This window comes from Impatiens glandulifera, chromosome 3 (genome assembly GCF_907164915.1).
Source record: "Impatiens glandulifera chromosome 3, dImpGla2.1, whole genome shotgun sequence".
Lineage (NCBI taxonomy): Eukaryota > Viridiplantae > Streptophyta > Magnoliopsida > Ericales > Balsaminaceae > Impatiens > Impatiens glandulifera.
In genome coordinates, this window is record NC_061864.1 from 37,656,201 (window position 1) to 37,676,920 (window position 20,720).

Consider the following 20,720-nt stretch of genomic DNA (forward strand, 5'->3'; position numbering starts at 1 on the left):
AGTTAGACTGCACGTCTAATTCCGGTTCGACCTCAGACTAGTCTAAAGGAGTTAGACTTATGTCTAACTTTCACTAATTAGACTACACGTCTAATTATCCAATAACCATTAGACTGCACGTCCAACTCCACTGAGTTAGACTACACGTCTAATTCCGGTTCTACCTCAAACTTGTCTGAAGGAGTTAGACTTACGTTTAACTTTCACCAATTAGACTACACGTCTACTTATCCAATAACCATTAGACTGCACGTCTAACTCCACTAAGTTAGACTGTACGTCTAATTCTGGTTCTACCTCAAACTTGTCTGAAGGAGTTAGACTTACGTCTAACTTTCACAATCAATTAGATTGCACGTCTAACTCCACTGAGTTAGACTGCACGTCTAATTCCGCATATATTAGACTACACGTCTAATTTTCTCATTCCAATAGCCTGCACATCTAACTCTACTGAGTTAGACTGTGTTAGGATCGGGGACGTCCTTGGAGGACCGAGGTGTTTTCCGGTTTCGGGAAGGGTGGCCGCTTACAACACACAACACTCTTTGGTGATAGTCCGGTTAAAGACTATAACTGTTCTCAGTACTGCACAAACTGTCACAGACTCTTGAACCGGGTTCAAGGGCGGAAATGTCTGTTTCAGGTTGAAGCAACGAATGCGACTTTAGATGATGTTTAAGAAGGAGTCGGTTTAATGGAGGTGAGTGACCGGTTTTAGGAGTATGATTAGTTTGAGGTTTACGTTAAGAAAGCAAGAAATGAAAGCGAAGGAAAGAACACGAGACAAGAATTTGTTTATGGATGTTCGGAGCAAACCCTCCTACGTCACCCCTTCTTCTCAGGTTATGAGAAGGATCTCCACTAACTCTTTAGAGTTACAACAATACTGCCGGTCGAGCCCAACTTCGCTACTCGCCGGTTACACCAAACTCACACTTTGATGTAATACAACAACTCAACACAACACTACACAAAAAGCTTCCGGTTTTAGACACACCGGTTTTGGAATAGAACAGTTTATCTCTCTAGAACATAATGCTTTTCGTAATACGTGACTTTTCAACTGTGTTCGTAACTTGCATTAAATGAAGACGTTTGATCTTCCTTTTATAGCTGAAAGTAGCCAACCGTTACTTTCTTCTCTCTCCTGCGGATTGGTCGATCGTCATCACGCCTGTTGCAGAAAAGGTTGCTTGCACGCTTCACTTTCCTCAACACCTGGCATTCATGCAGGCAACTCTGAGCAAAAGATGACGTAACCGGTTTTCAGATTTGGACACGTGTTGAACATGCACTTCCGGTTGTCAATTTCAGATCAATAAAGCATCATTGCTTTCCTCGCATGCTTCCGATCGGATCCGATCTTCTTTTATTCTTTCAAGACACGATTCTTCCGTCATGGTACGTCACCCTTGAAGTTTGAATCTTCTGACTTTTGTTCTGAGCCATCCGGTTTTGTGTCTTGTGCAGTATGATCCGGTTGGAATGAAAGTTTCTGTCTTGGCTAACCGGTTGCTTGAGAAGGTGAAAACCGGTTCCTCTGATCTTTAACTTGATCACTTGAAACTGGTTTCTTTGAATTGTAGTATCAGCCGGTTTTACAATTCCAACCTGTTCATACGGTTTTAGAAGTACCTGCACATGAAGATTAACTTCTGTTTAGTTCGTCTGGCCGGTTCCAAAATTAATCTACTTAATTTTTCTATCAATTTCTCCCTTTTTGATTATTTAGAATAAATATTCAAAAATTGTAATGTATGGCCGGTTCCAAAATTAATCTACTTAATTTTTCTATCAATTAAGAGAAGGAAGTTCCACCAGAACCAAAGAGAAGGAAGAAGGTAGCTGCGAAGAAGAGCTCAAAGAAACCGGCGGACTCCGAGAAAACGCTTTCCTTGGACAACCCACCGGAAAAACCGAAGATGTATTCCAACCCATTCCCATCAACACAGTTATTCCCGTTCCCATTCCATCCCATTCTCCAAGGCAAACCGAATCTTCGGGGAGCAAGGAGAACAAGTCAATCTCCAAGGAGGAAGCAGAGGTAAATGTTCACTCTGAAACCTCCAAGTCACCTAGTAAACGAGTTGAAGAGGTATTGGTCGATGTGGGCTTGAATACCTCAGAAGCAATCAATAATGTGGTCCAAGAGATCACAAAGGAAACCGAAGAGGACGATGTTTCAAGTCGTCGGAAGCCAGATGATCAGGTTGAGATACCTGATCGGACAGAAGCTCAACCGGTCGATGAGGCGGCCAATACAACAGAGGTTATACCTCCAGCTCAGGAGGGAACTTATGAAGAACAGGAACCTTCCGGTTCCGCAGGAAGAAAGACAACCTCAGAAATCCAACCGGCCACAACACCTGACGGTTCCACTCAAGTAAACAAAGGCAAAGGGATCCTTATTGAAGATACAACGGTAAGCGGAACGAGCGCGCTGCAAACCGACCCTCAGCAGGAAGCTATAATCGGAGACGAAGTCACCTTCACCGCAGAGCAAGAAAATGAGATCTTCGAGGAACTCATTCAAGACATGAACAAAGGTGCAAGTGATGCGTTAGCTCCATACATTTTGTGGGTGAAGCTCAGATGCGAAACCAAGTTATCCGACATGGTTCCAGGTTTAAGTGGCAACAAACAATGGGACAGGCTCATCAAGCTGGAAGAGAAGGCACTTCAGCTAGCTAACACCAACCTAATTCAACCGGCGTTTAACAAAGCTCCGGTAGTCCTTGAAAACGCACGGCTATAGGCAGTGGAGAATGCCTTTCAAGAAACCCAAGGATCGACGCTAAACCCGATTGAAATGAGGATGGCTGAACGGTTTATTGCGGTACGAGAATAGCTTGTGCAAAATCTTGATCGTCTTGACAAGCAGTGGAGGAAAGGTTGCCAACGCCAATTCAACAATGCCGAATCATATCAAAGCAAACCATTCTTTATGAGTGGTGAGACATCCGGAACCTCTGGCAATTTAGAACAAGAAACTCCACAACCGGTCAAAGTTCCGGAAATTGAGCAGATTAAGCAAGCGATGGCTGAAACTGTGGACTCATGCCTTGGAAATTTTAAAACCGTAACAGACGAAAGAATTGTAGTGGCTGAAGATAAACTGTCAAACTCTCTAAGGTCCATGATGGACACGGCCATGCAGACAACAGTAAAAGCCTTGATCGCCGAATCCGTCCAAACCGCAAACGCTCCATTATTGGACATGCTGCAAGCAATGGCCATTCAGATCGGGGAAATGTCCAAGGTTCAAGTCACCACAACTCTGACGCAAATCGAAAAGGATGCTGAAACCGCAAAGAAATTGCAAGAGGAAGAGATAGAAAGGGAACGGTTACAGAAGGAGACTGAAGAAAGAGATTTTGAACTCGCTCAAAAGTTTACCGAGGAAGAGCAGGCCAACATCAAAGAACTTCCACTGGTTCAATCATCCCACTCAATGGATACAAGGAACAAGAAGAAGCGAAGCGCCGTTAAGAACGTGATGAAGCGGGCAGAACAGAAAACGGCTTTACCGGTCGTGATAAATGCGCAACCGCTTGACGAAGAAGAAGAATAAGAACCCGGAGGAACTTAACCGGCGAAAGAGAAGGACAACCGGAGAATCCACCGCAACTCCAAGCTTCAGACCTTCAAATGCTCCACCGCCTCCACCACCAAAACCAGTTTGTGCAAACTTTAGTTTCAAGAATAAAGGCACCGGTCACTCAAGTGTATGGGCCGGTGTGCTGATTGATGCGGAAAGACGTGATAGAGAGTGGAAGGCAAGAAAAGAAGAAGAGAGAAGACAGAAGGAAAAGGAAAAAGAACTTCACAAGGGGGGACCATCCAAGCCCTAAATCTCTTTCTTTATTTACTTTGAACAATTATGTTTTATTATGTTTCAGAACTTGGTTACTTTGCTCTTTCTAAAAGGTTCTCACATATTTCTTTCAAAACAATCAAACTCATGTTTTTTGAAACATTTCTCTTTCAAAACTTTCAAACTCATGTTTTTGAAACATATCTTTTCAAAAACAATCGAACACATATTTTTAAAACCGGCCATACATTACAATTTTTGAATATTTATTCTAAATAATCAAAAAGGGAGAAATTGATAGAAAAATTAAGTAGATTAATTTTGGAACCGACCATACATTACAATTTTTGAATATTTATTCTAAATAATCAAAAGGGAGAAATTGATAGAAAAATTAAGTAGATTAATTTTGGAACCGGCCAGACGAACTAAACAGAAGTTAATCTTCATGTGCAGGTACTTCTAAACCGTATGAAAGGTTGGCATTGTAAAACCGGCTGATACTACAATTCAAAGAAACCAGTTTCAAGTGATCAAGTTAAAGATCAGAGGAACCGGTTTTCACCTTCTCAAGCAACCGGTTAGCCAAGACAGAAACTTTCATTCCAACCGGATCATACTGCACAAGACACAAAAACCGGATGGCTCAGAACAAAAGTCAGAAGATTCAAACTTCAAGGGTGACGTACCATGACGGAAGAAACGTGTCTTGAAAGAATAAAAGAAGATCGAATCCGATCGGAAGCATGCGAGGAAAGCAATGATGCTTTATTGATCTGAAATTGACAACCGGAAGTTGCATGTTCAACAGTGTCCAATCTGGAAAACCGGTTACGTCATGTTTTGCTCAGAGTTGCCTGCATGAATGCCAGGTGTTGAGGAAAGTGAAGCGTGCAAGCAACCTTTTCTACAACAGGCGTGATGACGATCGACTAATCCGCAGGAGAGAGAAGAAAGTAACCGTTAGCTACTTTCAGATATAAAAGGAAGATCAAACGTCTTCATTTAATGCAAGTTACGAACACAGTTGAAAAGTCACGTATTACGAAAAGCATTAAGTTCTAGAGAGATAAACTGTTCTATTCCAAAACCGGTGTGTCTAAAACCGGAAGCTTTTTGTGTAGTGTTGTGTTGAGTTGTTGTATTACATCAAAGTGTGAGTTTGGTGTAACCGGCGAGTAGTGAAGTTGGGCTCGACCGGCAGTATTGTTGTAACTCTAAAGAGTTAGTGGAGATCCTTCTCATAACCTGAGAAGAAGGGGTGACGTAGGAGGGTTTGCTCCGAACATCCATAAACAAATTCTTGTCTCGTGTTCTTTCCTTCGCTTTCATTTCTTGCTTTCTTAACGTAAACCTCAAACTAATCATACTCCTAAAACCGGTCACTCACCTCGATTAAACCGACTCCTTCTTAAACATCATCTAAAGTCGCATTCGTTGCTTCAACCTGAAACAGACATTTCCGCCCTTGAACCCGGTTCAAGAGTCTGTGACAGTTTGTGCAGTGCTGAGAACGGTTATAGTCTTTAACCGGACTATCACCAAAGAGTGTTGTGTGTTGTAAGCGGCCACCCTTCCCGAAACCGGAAGACACCCCGGTCCTCCAAGGGCGTCCCCGATCCTAACAGACTGCACGTCTAATTCCAAATATATTAGACTGCACATCTAACTCCGTTGATTTAGACTGCACGTCTAATTCCAAGATCTATTATACTGCAACACTAACTCCGCTAAGTTAGACTGCACGTCTAATTCCGAGATCTATTAGACTGCACGTCTAACTCCGCTGAGTAGACTGCACGTCTAATTCTGAGATCTATTAGACTGCACGTCTAACTCCATTGAGTTAGACTGCACGTCTAATTTTGTACATTCATTAGACTGCACGTCTAACTCCGTTGAGTTAGACTACACGTCTAATTCTTTGCATCGGATGCCAAAATCGGTCCAATGACCCTCATTAGAGTCAAGTCTTATGAAATATGATTTCGATAAACCTGTATCAAAACGCATAATTCATTACATCATCAAAATTCAAATGGTAAAATTATTTCAACACTTAGTCAAGATAATTTGACCCAACAATTTCCCCCTTTTTGATGAAGAAATTGAAAATTTGCATATATATACCAAAATATGCATTCATCATATAAATAAAACAAACCCTTGTTTGCATGCAAATAAGACATTCAAAATATCAAAATCAGATAATTCATAAATGAGTGTTTTCAGAAGAAACACACAAAACGTTGTTCAGAGTAACCAAGATAAGTTCATAACAAAAATATCATCAAAAGATACACAGAATTTCATCTACAAATAAAAATAGTTTCCTTTCTAATCATCTTCTTCCTCTTCCTAGTCTTTTCACTGGAAAGGATGATCTTCAACCTAGGAGATCTCTAAGACTGCAGTTAGAGGAGGGTTGGAGACATCTCTTTTCCTTTTCTTGGACTTCAGCGTCTTCACCCTTTGAACGTAATCGACAACCTTCTGGTTGTTCAGGATTTTAGAAGGAAGGTGAAAGCTCTTACCGGGTACATCCATAAGGAAACAAAGAAGAGAGCTAAGAGGACCATCAAAGCCAAAAATAGTCTTCCGAGCAACAACCATTCTGACAAGATTTCCGAAGAGGAAGCTTGTCTAGTTGACAGGAACACCCCTGGTGATAGCCACCATCATCTGAAATACCTTTATACAATACTTGTAAGAGGACTCTTTTGAGAGAAGGGATTTCGAGATGATATCACTTAGGAGAGCAAACTCATCCTTCAGGAGGTTTTTTTCTTTCCATGAAAGTCCATTTGAGGAGAAATCAGAAAAAACTTTCATCATTGTAATCATTATGTCAGACGGAGTGGTTGAAAACTTATCAATACCTACGCTTGGAAGCTGTAAAAATATACCGAATGACTCTTCGGTGATGCAGATCATTGGGCCCATCACGACCCCAACAACGACTTTATCTTGATAAAAGCTCGTTGTTTCGAAAAATTCACAGACCAACTGTTCGTGATAGAGATGATGAGGGGTGAGGAACTTTCTCAGCCTGGAGGCTTTCAGAGATTCAAATATTTTGATCATGCCCGAAGATCTCAGAGTGGATACGGATTTAAAATCCACTTGAATCGATTTTGGACGGAAGGAAGACATTTCGATTTGATGAACAAAGGCTTAGACGATTCGAATTCTAGAAAGAGAGAGATGAATTTGAAGAACTCCTATCTTTTAGAGTGAATAACCCAATAAATATCAATGTCTAACGTGTAGGGATTTTCTAATGATTACTCCTACTGTCAAGAACCCAAAAGTCTGTTCCCAATAAACGTATCATTTAATGTTATCATAAAACGAACAGTTTATACTAACTGTGCAAGCAAAAATTGTCAGAAATATTAGTCATTCCTTATGTATTGAGAGACATGTGTTTTCAATTCTTTTGAGGAATGACTGATTTGATTTTTCGTGGGAAAATAAACTTTAGTAGAGACATAAGCAAAGTACAGTTGTCCTAATAGCTAGAAGATGAAGAGTCTAATTACACCAGTAGTTAGACGTTTATTCTCCTTTTCACATTTTCAACTTCCTTTTGGAAATTAGTCTATTAGACGTATACGTCTAATTATGCAATAACACCACGTGCAACACGCGTGTCTGGTTAGACTTGAGCATCCTCTTGCTCATGACGTAAAATCGTCTAACGTCTATTAGACGTATCCATATATTAGACGTATTTGTCTAACCATGCAGGTTATTATAATCAAAACAATGATTCCAAATGAATATTAAACTGCTAAAGTAGACGTACGTCTAAGTAGCTGTGTTTCTCAAACCCTGAATCCATATGACGTATTAAGACCTCTGTCTTTCATGTCTGTTCAGTTTCGTTTTGAACAATACGTTTCCCCCTCAATTTATGCACGTAATCACATCAATCAAGATCAACAAGACCTAACATGTTTCTAAAATGAGAAAACTTAGCTTCTGGTAGGGGTTTCGTGAAAATATCTACAGTTTGTTGATCTGTAGAAACATGTTCAAAACGAATATGCTTCTAATTGACGTGTTCTCGGATGACGTGATGCCTCATTTCAATATGCTTTGTCCGAGAATGCAGAACTGGATTGTAGGTGATTGTGATAGCACTCGTGTTGTCGTAGAAAATTGGAGATTCATCAACCTCAATCCCAAAGTCCCTGAGCTGTTGTTGAATCCACAAAACTTGAGAGCAACAACTGCCAACTATAAGATAATCTGCTTTAGCTGTAGACGTGGCAACTGACATATGCTTCTTGTTGAACCATGAGATTAGACGATCAACAAGGAACTGGCAAGTTCCACTTGTGCTTTTTCTATCAATTTTGCACCCTGCATAATCTGCATCTGAGAAACTAGTTAAATTGAAAATGGAATCATTCGAATATCACAGTCCCACATTTTGAGTTCCCTTTAAGTATTTAAGAATACGTTTAACAGCAGTAAAGTGAGAGAGTTTAGGATCAGCCTGAAATCTACCACAAAAACCAACAACAAATTGAATGTCTGGTCTGATAGCAGTTACATACAACAAGGATCTGATGAGTCCTCTATAAGCTGTTACATCGACACTTTGGCCACCTTCATCTTTGTCCAGTTTACAAGAAGAGCTCATTGGAGTAGCTTCTGCGGAGAAGTTCTCCAAACCAAACTTCTTTAGAAATTCCTTGGTGTATTTGGCATGGTTGATAAGGGTTCCGTTTTCTAACTGACGAACTTGAAGCCCAAGGAAGAATGTCAATTCTCCCATCATGCTCATTTCAAATCTGTCCTGCATCAGCTTAGTAAACTTCTCACACAATTTGGTGTTAGTTGAACCAAAAATAATGTCCTCAACATATATTTGAACAAGTAGAATGTGAGAATCTTTAGTGAATCTAAACAAGGTTTTATCTACTATTCCAAAAACAAAGTCATGATCAAACAAGAATTCAGTTAATGTATTGTACCAAGCTCTAGGAGCTTGTTTCAGACCATACAATGCTTTGTCAAGCTTATAAAAATGATTAGGTAATACATGATCTACAAATCTGGTGGTTGCTCCACATATACTTCTTCACTTAATTTTCCATTTAGAAAAGCACTTTTCACATCCATTTGAAAAACCATAAAGTTCTTAAATGATGCATATGCTAGGAAGATTCTAATTGCCTCTAGTCTTGCAACTGGTGCAAAAGACTCATCAAAATCAATACTTTCTCTTGTCTGTATCCTTGAGCAACTAAACGAGCTTTGTTTATAATGACTAAACCATCTTCACTAAGCTTGTTTCTAAAGACTCATCTTGTTCCTATAACTAACTTGTTAGTTGGTCTAGGAGTAAGATACCACACCTTATTTCTCACGAATTGGTTTAACTCCTCCTGCATAACATTGATCCAATCTGGATCAATTATAGCTTCACCAATTTTATTGGGTTCAATCTAAGATATAAATGCAGAGTTGGCCATTTCATCCATCTGTTGACGTCTTGTCCTTCGAGGAGTGAAAGGATTTATGATGATCAGTTCTGGTGGATGATTTTTATTCCATCTGAAATTGGATCCAAGGGGATTATTCAACTGAAAAGGTGACTCCACAACGTCTAAACTTTCAACTTCTTGTTGAGCAGGAGTTTGTATGTCTGGTTGCACTTCAACCGGATCAGCCACTAGATCAGACAGAGCCATCCACTTATCCAAAGTTTCTTCTTCTTCACTTACAGACTCAAGACTAGTCGCTTTAAGTCTGTCAGCAAGATCAATGGATTCATTGGGTTTGCTTTCAACAGGCTCATCAAAAACAACATGGAGGGATTCTTCAACAACTTGTGTTCTTTTGTTGTATACTCTGTAAGCTTTGCTTACTGATGAGTATCCCAACATGAATCCCTCATCTGCCTTAACATCAAAAGCGGTCAAATAAACCTTTCCAATGTTATGGATAAAACATTTACACCCATATATCTTAAAATAAGAAACTGTGGGAATTCTCCCGTAGTACAGTTCATAGGGGTTTTATCAAAACTTTTGTTAATTATTGACCGGTTTTGTGTATAGCAGGTAGTACTAATGGCTTCCGCCCAGAACCTCTAAGGTACATCTGATTCAGCAAGCATAGATCTCGCTGCTTCCTTCAGAGTTCTCACTCTTCTCTTAGTAATGCCGTTTTGCTGTGGAGTTCTAGCACTAGACAACTCGTGCCTAATTCCAGTCTCCTCGAGATAAGATGATAGGTATCTGTTAGTGAACTTATTTCCCCGATCACTTCTAATGCACGAAATATTTAAAGATTTCTGATTCTGAATTCTTTTGAATATTCTAATAAAGTTTTCAGCAGTTTTATCTTTTGATGGTAAAAATGCAACCCATGTAAATCGAGAGAAATCATCAATAACAATTAGGGCAAATCTCATTCCTCCTATACTTTTTACAGAAATTGGACCAAATAGATCCATATGTAGAAGTTCTAGGCAACGGCTGGATTGTGATTTCCCTTTACTTTTGAACGATGATCTGCCCTGTTTGCCTAACTGGAAAGCAGTGCATATCTTGTCCTTTGAAAACTAAAGTTTGGGCAAACCAATAACTAAATTGTTTGAAAAAATGTTGTTGATGGTTTTGAAATTTAAATGGTTCAAACGTTTATGCCATAACCATTTCTGGTCATTCTTGGCAATCATGCACATAGGATAAGAAGACTCTTTTTTCCAATTTATTTTGTATGAGTTTCCTACTCTACTTCCAGTCAATAAGATGTTTCCATCTTGGTCTTTAACTAGACATGCATGAGTTTGAAAATCTACTGACAAACCATTATCACATAATTGACTAATGCTGATCAAATTATAACACAGATTGTCAACAAGAAACACGTCATTAATAGTTAGATTACCATGGATAATCTTACCCTTTACCCATGGTCTTACCCTTCTTGTTGTCACCAAACGTGATCTTAGGTCCAGAGCAATCTGATATATCAGTGAGAAGTCGTCTGTTTCCTGTCATATGCCTAGAACATTCGCTATCAAGATACCATACAGATTCCTCCAGTCCTTCATTTATTTGTACCTACATAAATAAATATTTACAATCTTTTGGTACCCACTTTCAATTGGGTCCTCTGTCAATCAGTCCCTTAGGAATCCATATTTGAGTTATTCTGATGGATTTCCCATTTTGTGCTGTAATTAATGCGTATGTTTTTGACTTAGTAGACGACTTTCTACTAGCCATTGATCCTTTAGCTTTTGAAGAAGACTTTCTTTTAAAACTCTTTGACTTAGAGTCAGGTTTTAAATTGCCAGACTTATTAGCTGCTTCTAGCTTATTCTTAAGCCAGCTAACAGTCGGCGGAACATAAATTATTTCATTTTTGAAAGAAACTTCTTCATGAATGGGATCATATTCAATGTCAGTCATATTTCCTTTGACAAAGCTTATAGGCTTAAACTTATCAGTTGAAGAATTTGACTCTTTGAAGGACATATTAGGGTCATTGTTGTCAAATCCCAATCCGGATCTAGATCCAGCAGGTTTCAACATGTGGATCTGATGTTTGACAGCATCCTTGATTTTGTCCATGTACTGACTACATAGTTTAATTTCTTGTTTTCAGATGAAAGAATTTGGATATGTTCTTTGAGCATTTCATTCTCAGATGAGATTTCTGCTATGTTTTCGTCAAAAACGTTTGATTCAGATTTTTGGTTGGATGAAAGAACAATGGATTCATATTTCACTTTCATTTCGTAAAAAGAGTTAGTTAACTTCTTGTACTCAATAACCATTTCATTGAGTGCATCAGTTAACTCCTCGTTTGTAAATTCTGGTGCAGAGATATCATTTACCTTGGATTGGTCATCTGCCTTTAAGTAAGTAACAACTTCATTCTCTTTTTCAGCAAAAGACTCCTCTAAATCACTATCGGCCCATCTGGATTTGTTTTCATTGCACATGAATGCTTTCTGGTCCTTCTTTGCTTGAATACCTCTACCGTAGATCTGATTAAGCTTATCCCATATCTCTTTAGCAGAAGAGTAGGACTTGATTTCATAGAACATATCCATGTTGATCGACTGGTACAGAATATTATTAGCAGCATTATCCAGGTTGTTGGTCATCTTATCTTCAGTACTCCACTCACTTCTTGGCTTCGAAATATTTATGGGGTCGTCAATAATGACGCTCCACATATCACAATCAAGAGCAGCCAAGTGAGCTTGCATTCTCATCATCCAATATTCGCAGTTGTCCCTTGACAGAATAAGAATTTCATTGATGACAGACATGCTTCAGGTTCTTGATGCTTGAGAATAGAAACAATGGCTCTGATACCAATTGATATGATCGGCTTTATCGATAGAGACGGTGGTCTGGCTATTTATGAAGGCTTAAGTAAAATGGGTTGAAAGAAATCTTGTTAAAGATTTGATTCACTTTTTATTCTACGCAAATACTTGTAAACACTTGAAACAGATTCAAGGAGAAATTGTTTACTTGGGTTTAAAGCTCAAGATGAAAGATGAAAAGATGACAGAAATGAAAGAACACATCAGTTTATTTATGGATATTCAGAGAAACTCTCCTACGTCACCCCTTTTTCCAACCACCGGAAGAATTCAGTATAATATGATTAGAATCAAGTACAGTTTGCACACACTTATCTCAATATTGAACAGAACACACTCTATTCAATTTACAAGATGAAGAATTTCACTCAGCTAAAGGTGTTTTTGATTCTAGCTCTCTCTTGATTAAAACACAGTACAATCAGGAAAGCAGCTTCACAATATTAAGCTTGATTTCTCTCTCTGGAATAGCAAACAAGATGATCGAGTGAAAATGTTAATCAGTTGGGCAGATTGTCCGTTGTCCTTGAGATTTGATAAATACTGGGCAGAGACTAACGGTCGAATCTTTTAGAATGATATGGGGCACTCTTCCATTGGAAAGCCTCCATTGTACACAACAAGTTCTGAGCACAAGGATCGTGGTCGTACGCTAGTGGTAGTGCGCTGAATATTCCATCAGAGATGTACCTTCAAAACAAGTAATATGAGGAAAATTATCTTACGTGTCATTTGTTGGTTGGTTGCATATAGCTGTTGTACTAATCTTCACTAGAAAGTGGAGCAGGAGTAGGGTACAGATATAACACGTGGGTAAGCAGGTGCTAGCTTCAAGCATACTGCTTATGCTGAGTATTAGGCGTATTTCAGTTAGACAGATTATGAAAACTAGTCTAATGAAATTAAACATCCCTGTCTAATAATAGAGTCCATTAGACCGCCTGGTCTAATGGAATTAGACTTACGTCTAATTACAGTCACTTCAGACTAATATGAAGGAGTTAGACTCACGTCTAACTTTCACAAATTAGACTACACGTCTAATTATCCAATAACCATTAAACTGCACGTCTAACTCCACTGAGTTAGACTGCACGCCTAATTCCGGTTCTACCTCAGACTTGTCTGAAGGAGTTAGACTTACTTCTAACTTTCACTAATTAGACTACACATCTAATTATCCAATAACCATTAGACTGCACGTCTAACTCCACTGAGTTAGACTGCACGTCTAGTTCTAGTTCTACCTCCGACTTGTTTGAAGGAGTTAGATATACGTCTAACTTTCACCAATTAGACTACACGTCTAATTATCCAATAACCATTAGACTGCACGTCTAACTCCACTGAATTAGACTGCACATCTAATTCCGGTTTTACCTCAGACTTGTCGGAAGGAGTTAAACTTAAGTCTAACTTTTACATTACATTAGACTGCACGTATAACTCCACTGAGTTAGACTGCACGTCTAATTCCGCATATATTAGACTACACGTCTAATTTTCTCATTCCAATAGACTGCACGTCTAATTCCAAATATATTAGACTACACGTCTAACTCCGCTGAGTTAGACTGCACGTTTAATTCCAAGATCTATTAGACTGCACGTCTAACTCCGCTGAGTTAGATTGCACGTCTAATTCCGAGATCTATTAGACTGCACGTCTAACTCCGTTGAGTTAGACTGCATGTCTAACTCCGTTGAGTTAGACTGCACGTCTAACTCCGCTGAGTTAGACTGCACGTCTAATTCTGTACATTCATTAGACTGAACGTCTAACTCCGTTGAGTTAGACTGTACGTCTAATTCTTTGCATCTGATGCCAAAATCGGTCTAATGACCCTCATTAGAGCCAAGTCTTATAAAATATGATTTCGATACACCTGTATCAAAACGCATAATTTATGTCATCATCAAAATTCCAATGGTTAAATTATTTCAACACTTAGTCAAGATAATTTGATCCAACATAAAATATTATTATTATTTAAAAGAAATTCTGAATAGATAATAAATTATTTTAGTCATATATAATATATTGTAACAAAAATAAAAAATATATTTTTTAAAATTATAAATTATATATATGATTAATTAAAATATATATAAATATATTTATATATTCACACAATCTACATTAAAATTATAGTAATATTTTTTTATTTATTAGGAATAATAATTACTTTCTTCAAATAAAATATAATTTTAAGTATTATTTTGATATATTATTTAATATTTGTTGAAATATATATTAAGTATTTTAAGTAATTTTAATCAGTAAAAGAAAAATTATTAAATTGAAATTAATATAATAAATTTTAAGAAGATAAGTAATTAATGAAGTATTAATTTTTTTTATTCTTTTGAAAAAAGATTTAAAATAAATAATTAATAATAATTATATATTATCAAGATAATATAATATAATATATATATATATATATATATTTATCTATAGACATAAATATATCTATTTATATAAATATATACATCATTGTAAAAAATAATAATTACTTTTATTACAAATTAATTTGAGAGTAATCTTTTGATATATTATTAATATTAATTTATATTTAATATATAATTTTAATCGTTTAAAATATAATTAATTTGATATTACAAATACATTTTATAAGAAGACACATATATCATATGTCAATGATATTCAAGTATAAAATGACCAAGGATTTGATTTATGAGGGACTACAATTATTATGTTCTCTAATATTAAATTTATAAAAAGATGGTTCTATATAAAAAATGAGATACATGTAATATATTAAAAATTTAAATTATTATAAAAAGATAAACTTAAAAGTTTTATAAAATGTGAAAATAAGAAGAAATTTTGGTTTATATATTTAATTGTGTTTCAGAAAGGACTAAATAATCATATGTCTCCTCACTGACCAAACTTGATAAAAAATCACTTAAAGAAAACAAATCGGGCGAATTATAATTGGTAAGTGAAAAGTCTGAAATTTGTAAAAAAAATCAAATAGTAACTAACTACATATATTTTAATTATTTATAAAGTTAACAAATACTGAGAAATAGAGTAAATATTTTTATCATTTTAAATCACAAATTTAGGTTAGATACTTTGTTCCCTAAATTTCTATTATAAAGATTAGACAAAGGGAAATTGTTGATGTTTATGATATTGTTTTAAATTATTTAGATATTGATAAATAAAAATGACTAATTTTAAAATTGTGAAAAGTAATAATAAGATGATAAATTAAAAAAAATGTTTAAGTTTAGAAATTGATTGATTAATCCGCAATTATAAATTAATTTTTTTTTTAATCTATAAACTTGAAGCTTGTAATTTATTTTATTGATCTGAACTTAAAAAAGATAATAATAAAAAAGTACGTGCCTACGCAAGGAAAGGAAGATCTCCGTCACCGAATGGGAATGGCGTGCAAGACTAGGAAAGAAAATTCTATGGCATTCGATGTTAGGCTAAATTTAGAACTATAGTTTACAATTTCTACATATATATACCTACACATTCATATGAAAATACAAAAAAAATCATGTTTTTTAACCAATTGTTGAGATTAGTATATTTGTAATGAAGAATAACTAAATTTCTTAAACAATTAACAATATTACATAATTTGCTAGTATAAATTGCTTACTAAATTTACAAACTCTTGAAGGTAAGAAAATATCTTATTAGGAATTATCAATTACATAATGCAAGTATTATATATATATATATATATATATATATATATATATATATATATATATATATATATATATATATATATATATATATATATATATATATATATATATATATATATATATATATATATATATATATATATATATATATTATATATATATTTTAAGCTTCAGCTTGTGAAAGCAAATACAATTTTAATTATCATTTAGTAATAATTTTTTTTAGTAATTAAACACCTTAGATTAACATAAAATATACAAATATACTATGTTATTGAGTATTCAATAATTTGTGTTCAATTGTGCAAGTTCTTTTTTTAGGTGATCTCATATTAAATATCTTTGAAGAAGGATGTCCATTTACTACATGATCAAATTCAACTTTAAGGAGGATGTTCATTTACATCCTGAGCAAATTTAACTAAGAAGTCGTAATATTTTATTTATATCTTATATTGTATCGAAAGTTTTGGTATAAGAAAATTCATTTTTCTACCGTAACTTGATTTTAGTATATCTTAGTTTTTGTACGGTATTGTATTATATCGTAGATACCAAAAAAATATATTTACTTAAACAAAAATAATGTGTTCAGTATAAGTAAATAAACGTTAGACAAAACTAAATTTTAAAATTTCTATCATAAAATAAAATATTTTTTAGAGAATCCAATATTTGTATAGACTAGAATTGGTTAAAAACTAAATTTAGTTACAAAAATTAGATAACATGAATAAACATAAGTATAATTTTCAAGTTATACTAAAATTAGAGGCAATGGAGATCTGATAGGATCGGCTTTATCGATAGAGACTGGGGTCTGGCTAAGGATGAAGGCTTAAGAAAAATAGTTTGAAAGAAATCCTTTTAGGAGTTTAATTCGCTTTCTATTCTACGCAAACTTGTGTAAACACTTGAAACAGATTCAAGGCGGAATTGTTTACTTGGGTTTAAAGCACAAGATGAAATATGAAAAGATGACAGAAATGAAGAACACAACAGTTTGTTTATGGATGTTCGGAGAAACACTCCTACGTCACCCCTTCTTCCAACCACCGGAAGGATTCACTATAATATGGTTCGAATCAAATACAGTTTACACACACACTTAGCTCACTATTGAACAAAACATTTTCTGTTCAATTACAAGATGAAGAATATCACTCAGCTAAAGGTGTTTTGATTCTAGCTCTCTCTCTCGATTCACACACAGTACAATCAGAAAGAAGCTTCACAGTATGAGTTTAATAAGCAAAATGATTGAGTAGTTTCTCTCTCTGCGAAATCAGATTTCTTGTTCGTTTTGCTAATTCGTGAGGCATATTGTCCGTTGTCCTTGAGATTTGTTAAATACTGAGCAGGAACTAACGGTCGAATCTTCAAGAATGATACGTGGCACTCTTTCATTGGAAAGCCTTCATTGTACACAGCAGGTTCTGAGCACAATGATTGTGGCCGTACATCACTGGTAGTGCGTCGAATATTCCATCAGGGATGTACCTGCAAAACAAGTAATGTGAGAAAATTTCTCTTACGTGGCATTCCTTGATTGGATGCATATAGCTGTTGTATTAATCTTCACTAGAAAGTGGAGCAGAAGTAGGGTACAGCTATAGCACGTGGGTAGGTGAAATGCTAGATTCAAGCGTACTACTTAAACTGAGCATTAGACGTATTTTAGTTAGACGGATTGTGAAAATCAGTCTGATGAAATAAGTCATCTCCTTCTAATAGAAAAACGTCTATTAGACCGCCTGTTCTAATAGAATTAGACTCGAGTCTAATTACAATAACCATTAGACTGTACGTCTAACTCCACTGAGTTAGACTGCCCGTCTAATTCCGGTTCTACCTCAAACTTGTCTGAAGGAGTTAGACGCACGTCTAACTTTCATTAATTAGACTACACGTCTAATTATTCAATAACCATTAGACTGCACGTCTAACTCCACTGAGTTAGACTGCACGTCTAATTCCGGTTCTACCTCAGACTTGTCTGAAGGAGTTAGACGCACGTCTAACTTTCATTAATTAGACTACACGTCTAATTATTCAATAACCATTAGACTGCACGTCTAACTCCACTGAGTTAGACTGTACATCTAATTCCGGTTCTACCTCAGACTTGTCTGAAGGAGTTAGACGCACATCTAACTTTCATTAATTATACTACACGTCTAATTATTCAATAACCATTAGACTGAACGTCTAACTCCATTGAGTTAGACTGCACGTCTAATTCCGGTTCTGCCTAAGACTTGTCTGAAGGAGTTAGACGCACGTCTAACTTTCACATAATTAGACTACACGTCTAATTATCCAATAACCATTAGACTGCACGTCTAACTCCGATGAGTTAGACTGTATGTATAATTCTGAATATTAATTAGACTACCCGTCTAATTGCAAACATATTAGACTTACGTCTAATTCCGTGCATTCATTAGACTACACGTCTAACTCCGATGAGTTAGACTGTACGTCTAATTCTATGCATTAGATTTACGTCTAATTCCGTGTATCTATTAGACCATCTGTCTAATTACACGTCTATTAGACTACACGTCTAACTCCGATGAGTTAGACTATAAGTCTAATTTTTATGCAGTGAATGCCAAAATCAGTCTAATGACCCTCATTTGATCCAAGTCTTATGACAAATTATTTCAATACACCTGTATCAAAACTCATAAGTTATTTCATCATGAAAATCTCAGTGGTTAAATTATTTCAACACTTAGTCAAAATAATTTGACCCAACAATTTCCTCCTTTTTGATGAAGAAATTGCAAACCGGCATATATATATCAAAACATGCATTCATCATATAAATAAACAAAGCCCTTGTTCACTTACATCATTCATCCAAAATCCAGTATTCGAAAAACCATCAAAGACAATTGTTCAGAAGAGTTAAATAAATTAAAAGAAGAGATATCATTGATCTTCCTTTTTAACTCGAGGATCGGTTGGACTCATCTCTTGCCTGAGAAGCATGTTGAGGATAGTCGCGACTACCACGACCGCCTGCACTTGATCTTCCACCGCGTTCAACACCACTTGCATGTACACCTTGATCAACATTGGATAGCCTACTCCGTACACCACCACTTCGACCTCCACGCTCACCACTGCTTCGACCTCCACCTCTCTTGGTTGGCCTAGGATTGTCATCAGTGCTTGGAGCTCGCCTGGATCTTGTGCTAGTTGACACACCATCATTTCTTCTACTTGATTCTTCTTGAACTGGTCGAGGTTGAGCACCTTCAGCATTGGACTTTGCATCCTCCTTTGCTTGAAACTTCCTAGCAATGGAATCAGCAAATTCCACACGTTCATTATCATTCCTGCTCAAACACCCTTGAACTTCCACCATCTGATTCTTCACCAGACTAAATTCTTCCAAGGTTTCCTTGTGGCGTTCATCATTGAATTGTCTTTCAATATCAAAGAATTCGGTTTGACGATTGACAAGTTGCTTTTTAAACTTTGAAAAGTTTACACTAGAGATATGAGTCTCATATGTGTTCTTCTTCAAAGTGTTATCCAGCACAGTGAGAACCGTGAAAATCTTGTTAAAGCTCTCTCTTTCTTCTTCCCTAGAGTTCATGGTCTGAGACATGGTCTTCTGAATTGATGAGAGCATAGACCTCATAGATCTTAACACTTTGTTTCCTCCGGCAGATGACTCTTCATGAGACGAGACTTCTTCAGATTCTGCTGCCATGCTTTGAATAGGCTCAAAGTTTGTATGAATCTGCAAGGATTGCTCCAGCTGATTCATTTTGGCTTTCTTAGAAGCTTCTTCTCGCTCTTCTTCTAAGATTTCATCTTTAGCTCTTTGAAATCTCTCAAGCAGATTTCCAGAGTAGTGAATAGGATTATTAAGGTTTTCGTGAACATTTCCCACAATGGTGTCGGGAAATAGACGGGGCTTCACAAAAGTTGCTTGCTGATCCTGTTCCTCCTCAGATGAGGAACTTTCTTCTTTATCGACTTTCTCTTTAGAGGGTTCCCCCTCAGTTCTTGCAGTTTCTGACTGAGTATCCTCGGCCAATTTCTCTTGAACACCCTCTGTTCTCGCAACAGGGGTTAATATCACATCTTCTTCAATTAGGAGCTTTAAAAGCCTCCTCAGTCACATCTTCCACAAGAACTTCTTCTTCATTTATCTCAAGAGCTTGTTCAAGCTCTTGGACATTCACATTTTCTTTTTCTTCATTCAGACGTTCTTGGAAGGGTTTATCTAGAATGCGTCTCTCTTCGGCAGAAAGATTCCCGAATTCGATCAAGAGAGCAGCATCTAGCTCACCAGCATCATTGTCAGCATCTAGAATATCCATAGCTTCTTCTTCATTGAGAGGTTCTGCGTCAGAGCAATCGGCGCCATGAATGTGACATAACTGTCTAGGATATCGTTCAACTTCTTAAATACCTTCATTTCAACATCAGCTCCGTTCACATCAGGATTGAAGTTAGCTTTCCTGGCTTCGAAAATTGGAAAAAGAGCTTTTCCAAATATGCAAGCTTCCACTAGTTCTCTTTTCTTCAGAGCCTCACCAACTTCTGAAGTTCTTGCCCAATTCAAGACTTTCTTCTCGTTTGCCACCCTCTTCTTCCATTTTTTAGTTATGGCAGCGTTTGACAGAGAATCGTTGTATTTGGAAGACAATCTATCAATGGATCAAGATTCATAAATTTTCAATTTCTCAGCAGTAAGAAGTTTAACTTGATCTAAAATGAGGTCAACGATTCCTGTTGCCTACGATACCTTTTCAGGAACTTGAGTTGCTATCTTTTTTCCTTTTCCAACAACCTCTACAGGTTTTGGAACAG